The following is a 6,755-nucleotide window of genomic DNA, read 5'->3' as shown; positions in this document are numbered from 1 at the left end:
AAAAGGCTTGCCATTGCTAAACCTGTTTCTTCCACCATTATTGTTATTGAAACCTTGTTGAGGTCTCTCTTGATTCTTCCATGAGAAATTTGGGTGATTTCTCCATGAAGAATTATAGGTGTTTCCATAGGGTTCTCCTAGGTAGTTCACCTCTTCCATTGAAGGATTCTCAGGATCATAAGCTTCTTCCTCGGATGAAGCATCCTTAGTACTGCTTGGTGCATTTTGCATTCCAGACAGACTTTGAGAAATCAAATTGACTTGTTGAGTCAATATCTTGTTCTGAGCCAAAATGGCATTCAGAGCATCAATCTCAAGAACTCCTTTCTTCTGATTAGTCCCATTGTTCACAGGATTCCTTTCAGAAGTGTACATGAATTGGTTATTTGCAACCATTTCAATCAGTTCCTGAGCTTCTGTAGGCGTCTTCTTCAGATGAAGAGATCCTCCAGCAGAGCTATCCAGAGACATCTTGGATAGTTCAGAGAGACCATCATAGAAAATACCTATGATGCTCCATTCAGAAAGCATGTCTGAGGGACATTTTCTGATTAATTGTTTGTATCTTTCCCAAGCTTCATAGAGGGATTCTCCATCCTTCTGTCTGAAGGTTTGGACTTCCACTCTAAGCTTACTCCATTTTTGAGGTGGAAAGAACTTTGCCAAGAAGGCATTGACTAGCTTTTCCCAAGAGTCCAGGCTATCTTTAGGTTGTGAGTCCAACCATATTCTAGCTCTGTCTCTTACAGCAAAAGGGAATAGCATCAGTCTGTAGACCTCAGGGTCAACCCCATTAGTTTTGACTGTGTCACAGATTTGCAAGAACTCAGCTAAAAACTGATGAGGATCTTCCATTGGAAGTCTATGGAACTTGCAATTCTGTTGCATTAGAGAAACTAATTGAGGCTTAAGCTCAAAGTTGTTTGCTCCAATGGCAGGGATAGAGATGCTTCTCCCATAGAAGTCGGGAGTAGGTGCAATAAAGTCACCCAGCACCTTCCTTGCATTGTTGGCATTGTTGTTGTTTTCGGCTGCCATGTGTTCTTCTTCTTTGAAGAATTCGGTCAGGTCCTCTAAAGAGAGTTGTGCTTTGGCTTCTCTTAGCTTTCTCTTCAAGGTCCTCTCAGGTTCAGGGTCAGCTTCAACAAGAATGCCTTTGTCTCTGCTCCTGCTCATAAGAAAGAGAAGAGAAAAAGAAAATATGGAATCCTCTATGTCACAGTATAGAGATTCCTTGAGGTGTCAGAGGAAACGAAAAATAGAAGAAGGAAGTAGAAGAATTTGAACTTGATTAGATAGAGTTCGAATTGTGCATTAAGAAGGAGTAGTACTCCATAAATAGAAGGATGTGGGAAGAAGGGAAGAGAATTTTCGAAAATTAATTAAGAAGATGTCAAAAACATTTTAAAAATTGATTGATAATTTTCGAAAATTCAAAGTGGAAAAGAAATCAAGTGATTTTTGAAAAAGATTTTGAAATTAGAAGTTAAAAAGATTTGATTGAAAACTATTTTGAAAAAGATGTGGTTGAGAAGATATTATTGGTTTTAAAAAAAAATGTGATTGAGAAGATATGATTTGAAAACAATTTTAAAAAGATATGTTTTGAAAACAATTTGAAAAGATTTGATTTTGAAAATTAGTAACTTGCCTAACAAGAAAAGATATGATTCAAACATTAAACCTTTCTCAACAGAAAAGGCAACAAATTTGAGATGTTCAATCAAATCATTAATTGTTAGTAAGTATTTTTGAAAAAGGAAAGAAATTGATTTTGAAAACATTTGATTGAAAAGATATGATTTGAAAAAGATTTGATTTTGAAAAACTTTGAAAACTTGAAAAAAAATTGATTTGAAAACAAAATCTTCCCCCTAGCACCATCCTGGCGTTAAACGCCCAGAATGGTATACATTCTGGCGTTTAACGCCCAAAATGCTACCTCTTTGGGCGTTAAACGCCCAACCAGGTACCCTGGCTGGCGTTTAAACGCCAGTCTGTCTTCTTCACTGGGCATTTTTGAATGCTCAGCTTTTTCCGTATAATTCCTCTGCTGTATGTTCTGAATCTTCAATTCTTTGTATTATTGACTTGAAAAGACACAAATTAAAAATATTTTTGGATTTTTTAATAATCAAAATGCAACAAGAATCAAATAACAATGCATGCAAGACACCAAACTTAGCAGTTTGTATACTACTGACACTATATGAGACACATAGACACTCAAGCCAAAAGAATTCAAAGATCAGAGTAAGAAATCATCAAGAATTACTTGAAGATCCTTAAGACACATGAATGAATGCATGCAATTGACACCAAACTTAAGATGAGACACTAGACTTAAGCAAGAAATATCAAATATTTTTTTGTTTTTATGATTTTGTAATTTTTTTTTTGTTTTTCGAAAATTAAGTGGAAAAAGATATCAAAATTCTTAATGAGAATTCCAGGAATCAGTGCAATGCTAGTCTAAGACTCCGGTCCAGGAATTAGACATGGCTTCACAGCCAGCCAAGCTTTCAAAGAAAGCTTCGGTCCAAAACACTAGACATGGCCAAAGGCCAGCCAAGCCTTAGCAGATCACTGCTCCAAAAGCAAGATTGATGAAAATCAACAAGCTCTTGTGATGATAAGTTGAAACCTCGGTCCAATGAAATTAGACATGGCTTCTCAGCCAGCCAGATTTCAACAAATCATCATGAAACTCTAGAATTCATCTTCAAGAATTTCGAAAAAAAATACCTAATCTAAGCAACAAGATGAACCGTCAGTTGTCCATACACAAACAATCCCCGGCAACGGCGCCAAAAACTTGGTGCTTGTTGCCGGATCTTGGCACTGATGTTACCGGACAAAAAGCTTGCTCAAAACTTGAACAATCCCCGGCAACGGCGCCAAAAATTTGGTGCGCGAAATTGTGAACAATACTTTTCACAACTCTCATAATCCCCGGTCATGAACTCCAAAAACTTGGTAGTTCAATCCCATGGCATTACACAACTTCGCACAACTAACCAGCAAGTGCACTGGGTCGTCCAAGTAATACCTTACGTGAGTAAGGGTCGATCCCACAGAGATTGTTGCTATGAAGCAAGCTATGGTCATCTTGTAAATCTCAGTCAGGCAGACTCAAATGTATATGGTGATGAACGAAAATAACACAAAGGTAAAGATAGAGATACTTATGTAATTCATTGGTAGGAACTTCAGATAAGCGCATGAAGATGCCTTCCCTTCCGTCTCTCTGCTTTCCTACAGTCTTCATCCAATCCTTCTTACTCCTTTCCATGGCAAGCTTATGCAAGGGTTTCACCGTTGTCAGTGGCTACCTCCCATCCTCTCATTGGAAATGTTCAACGCACCCTGTCACGGCACGGCTATCCATCTGTCGGTTCTCAATCAGGCCGGAATAGAATCCAGTGATTCTTTTGCGTCTGTCACTAACGCCCCGCCCTCAGGAGTTTGAAGCACGTCACAGTCATTCAGTCATTGAATCCTACTCAGAATACCACAGACAAGGTTAGACCTTCCGGATTCTCTTGAATGCCGCCATCAGTTCTCGCCTATACCACGAAGATTCTGATCTCACGGAATGGCTGGCTCGTTTGTCAGGCGAGCACTCGGTTGTCAGGCGATCAACCATGCATCGTGTTATCAGGAATCCAAGAGATATTCACTAGAGCTATGATTGCTTGTAGAACAAGAATGGTTGTCAGTCACCTTATTCATGAGTGAGAATGATGATGAGTGTCACGGATCATCACATTCATCAAGTTGAAGAACAAGTGATATCTTGGACAAAGAACAAGCGGAATTGAATAGAAGAACAATAGTAATTGCATTAATACTCGAGGTACAGCAGAGCTCCACACCTTAATCTATGGTGTGTAGAAACTCCACCGTTGAAAATACATAAGCATAAGGTCTAGGCATGGCCGAATGGCCAGCCTCCCAATGATCTAAGATAGCATAAAATGAAGATAGCTACCAAGATCTCAATACAATAGTAAAATGTCCTACTTATAGAAAACTAGTAGCCTAGGGTGTACAGAGATGAGTAAATGACATAAAAATCCACTTCTGGGCCCACTTGGTGTGTGCTTGGGCTGAGCAATGAAGCATTTTCGTGTAGAGACTCTTCTTGGAGTTAAACGCCAGCTTTTATGCCAGTTTGGGCGTTTAACTCCCATTTGGGTGCCAGTTCCAGCGTTTAACGCTGGGATTTCTTGAGGTGACTTTGAACGCCGGTTTGGGCCATCAAATCTTGGGCAAAGTATGGACTATCATATATTGCTGGAAAGCCCAGGATGTCTACTTTCCAACGCCGTTGAGAGCGCGCCAATTGGGCTTCTGTAGCTCCAGAAAATCTACTTCGAGTGCAGGGAGGTCAGAATCCAACAGCATCTGCAGTCCTTTTCAGTCTCTGGATCAGATTTTTGCTCAGAACCTTCAATTTCAGCCAGAAAATACCTGAAATCACAGAAAAACACACAAACTCATAGTAAAGTCCAGAAAAGTGAATTTTAACTAAAATCTAATAAAAATATACTAAAAACTCAACTAAGACTACCAAAAACATACTAAAAACAATGCCAAAAAGCGTACAAATTATCCGCTCATCAGAGGCATGGAGGATCTTCAAGGAATAGGTCGGGGTTATTGCTCCAGGCCTGGATCTGCCTCCTCTGGATCCTGATAAGATCGTGGTTAATGGGGCCATTGTTTCTCCTCCCCGACCTGTTTCTGAATCCGAGCTGAAGACTCGGGGGCAAAGGATTTGAGAATCCCTTCCCTGATCAGAAGGTCCCCCGAGTTCTTCAAAGGCTCCTGAGATGGGTCCCATTTAACTTGCTCCGTCTTCTATTGATGCTGCTCCGACTTCTCTCCCTGGTCCTGATGGTGTTCCAACTACTCTCCCTGGCTCTGGTGGTGGTGACCTTCATTCCTCTAATTAAATGATGATGGCTATATGGGGGCCCGGCCTGTGGGTCCCCCATTTTTAAACAATTTTTTCTTTTATGTTGTGGTGGTACTTGACGATTTTTTGGCCTTTTATAGCCGTAAACAAAATATTAAAAATATCGTTTTTTGGATAAGGGTTTAAGATATCTTTCTTGTGTGTTGTGCGCATGCTTTTTCTGTTTAGGTTTGGAAAAACCCTTTTGATATTTCCTTTAAAAACCTTTTTCCTTGGCTAGCTGTCTTTTGCCTGAGTTACCCTTAAGTTTTTCTCAAAGACTTGGGACAGCCTCTGTCTTTGCGTTTCTATTGGGTTTTGTTATCTCCTTTTTGGTATTCCTGGTACTCAATTTTATTGAGTTTCTATAACTTAGGTTATTTCTGTGATGCATTTCGCTTCTTCTCGGGATTTCTGACTCGCACGTAAATTAATCTCCGAGTTCTTATATGATTTACTTTTATAACCTCTTTACACCGACTTGTACCTCGTCGTTTTATCCTGACGACCATCTAGGTCGGTTCATGGGATTTTCACGTTTTGTCGATCTTAAGTCGGCGCGTTTCGTAGAATAACAACATAAGAAGGAATTTCATAAAGAGATATTTGAAAGGGGAAGATCTTTATTTATTTGTAAGGGTACTTTTTTAGCTACTAAGGGTTTGTTGCCCCTTAGTCCCACTTTGATGCCTCGTTAAAAATCCCCTTTCAGGAAAACCCTTTCTTTGGGAAAAAAACCACGAAGTTGGGAAAATAGTACATTAGGGAGCGATGTTCGCTTTTAACTATAGTACCTTTTCATATTACAAGCATACCACGACCTAGGTAGCTCGGTGCCGTTTAAGTCAGTCATCTTATAGTAGCCTTTTTCTTAAGACCTCTCTAATTTTGTATGGTCCCTTCCAATTGGCAGCGAGCTTTCCATCCCCAGATTTGTTGACTCCAATGTCGTTTCTAATCAAAACCAAGTCGTCTGGGGTGAAGCTTCTTCGAATGACCTTTTTGTTGTATCTATTTGTCATTCTTTGTTTCAACACTGCTTCTCTTATCTGGGCTTGTTCTCGGAATTCAGGGAGCAACTCAAGTTCTTCTTTGTGCCCTTGTATGTTTTCAACCTCATCGTATAAGTTCACCCTTGGACTGTGCTTGTTGATTTCCACTGGTATCATGGCTTCTATGCCATAAGCAAGTCAGAAGGGTGTTTCTCCTGTGGTAGACTGAGGTGTAGTCCGATAAGCCTAAAGTACTTGTGGGAGCTCCTCGGCCCAGGCTCCCTTTGCTTCCTGCAACCTTTTCTTTAGCCCTGCCAATATGACTTTATTAGCTACCTCGGCTTGTCCACTTGCTTGTGAATGTTCCACCGAGGTGAATTGATGCTTAATCTTCATATTGGCTACTAGGTTTCTGAAGGTTGAGTCGGTGAATTGAGTGCCATTATCAGTGGTGATGGAGTGAGGCACTCCATACCTGGTGATAATGTTCTTGTAGAGAAACTTCCGACTTCTCTGAGCGCTGATGGTGGCCCGTGGTTCTGCTTCTATCCACTTTGTGAAGTAATCCACTCCCACTATTAGGTATCTTACTTGTCCCGACGCTTGGGGGAATGGTCCCAGCAAGTCCAACCCCCATTTTGCAAAAGGCCATGGAGAAGTTATACTGATGAGTTCCTCGGGGGGAGCTACGTGAAAGTTTGCATGCATTTGGCATGGCTGGCATTTCTTCACAAATTCTGTGGCATCCTTTTGCAAAGTCAGCCAGTAGAACCCAACACGGATTACTTTCCTGGCTAATGACC

At 40.5% G+C, this 6,755-nt stretch overlaps 1 non-coding gene across 1 annotated transcript; it reads left to right on the top strand.

Annotated features, from left to right (window-relative positions):
* Positions 1-525: 525 nt before the first annotated feature.
* LOC130977538 (small nucleolar RNA R71) lies at positions 526-633 on the top strand. Its single transcript, XR_009085226.1, has one exon. It is a non-coding gene; the product is annotated as a small nucleolar RNA R71 (small nucleolar RNA).
* The last annotated feature ends 6,122 nt before the right edge of the window (positions 634-6,755 follow it).

The sequence above is a fragment of the Arachis stenosperma genome, chromosome 4 (genome assembly GCF_014773155.1).
Source record: "Arachis stenosperma cultivar V10309 chromosome 4, arast.V10309.gnm1.PFL2, whole genome shotgun sequence".
Lineage (NCBI taxonomy): Eukaryota > Viridiplantae > Streptophyta > Magnoliopsida > Fabales > Fabaceae > Arachis > Arachis stenosperma.
Note: the sequence above shows the minus strand (reverse complement) of the source record. Positions and strands in the feature narration are given on the sequence as shown.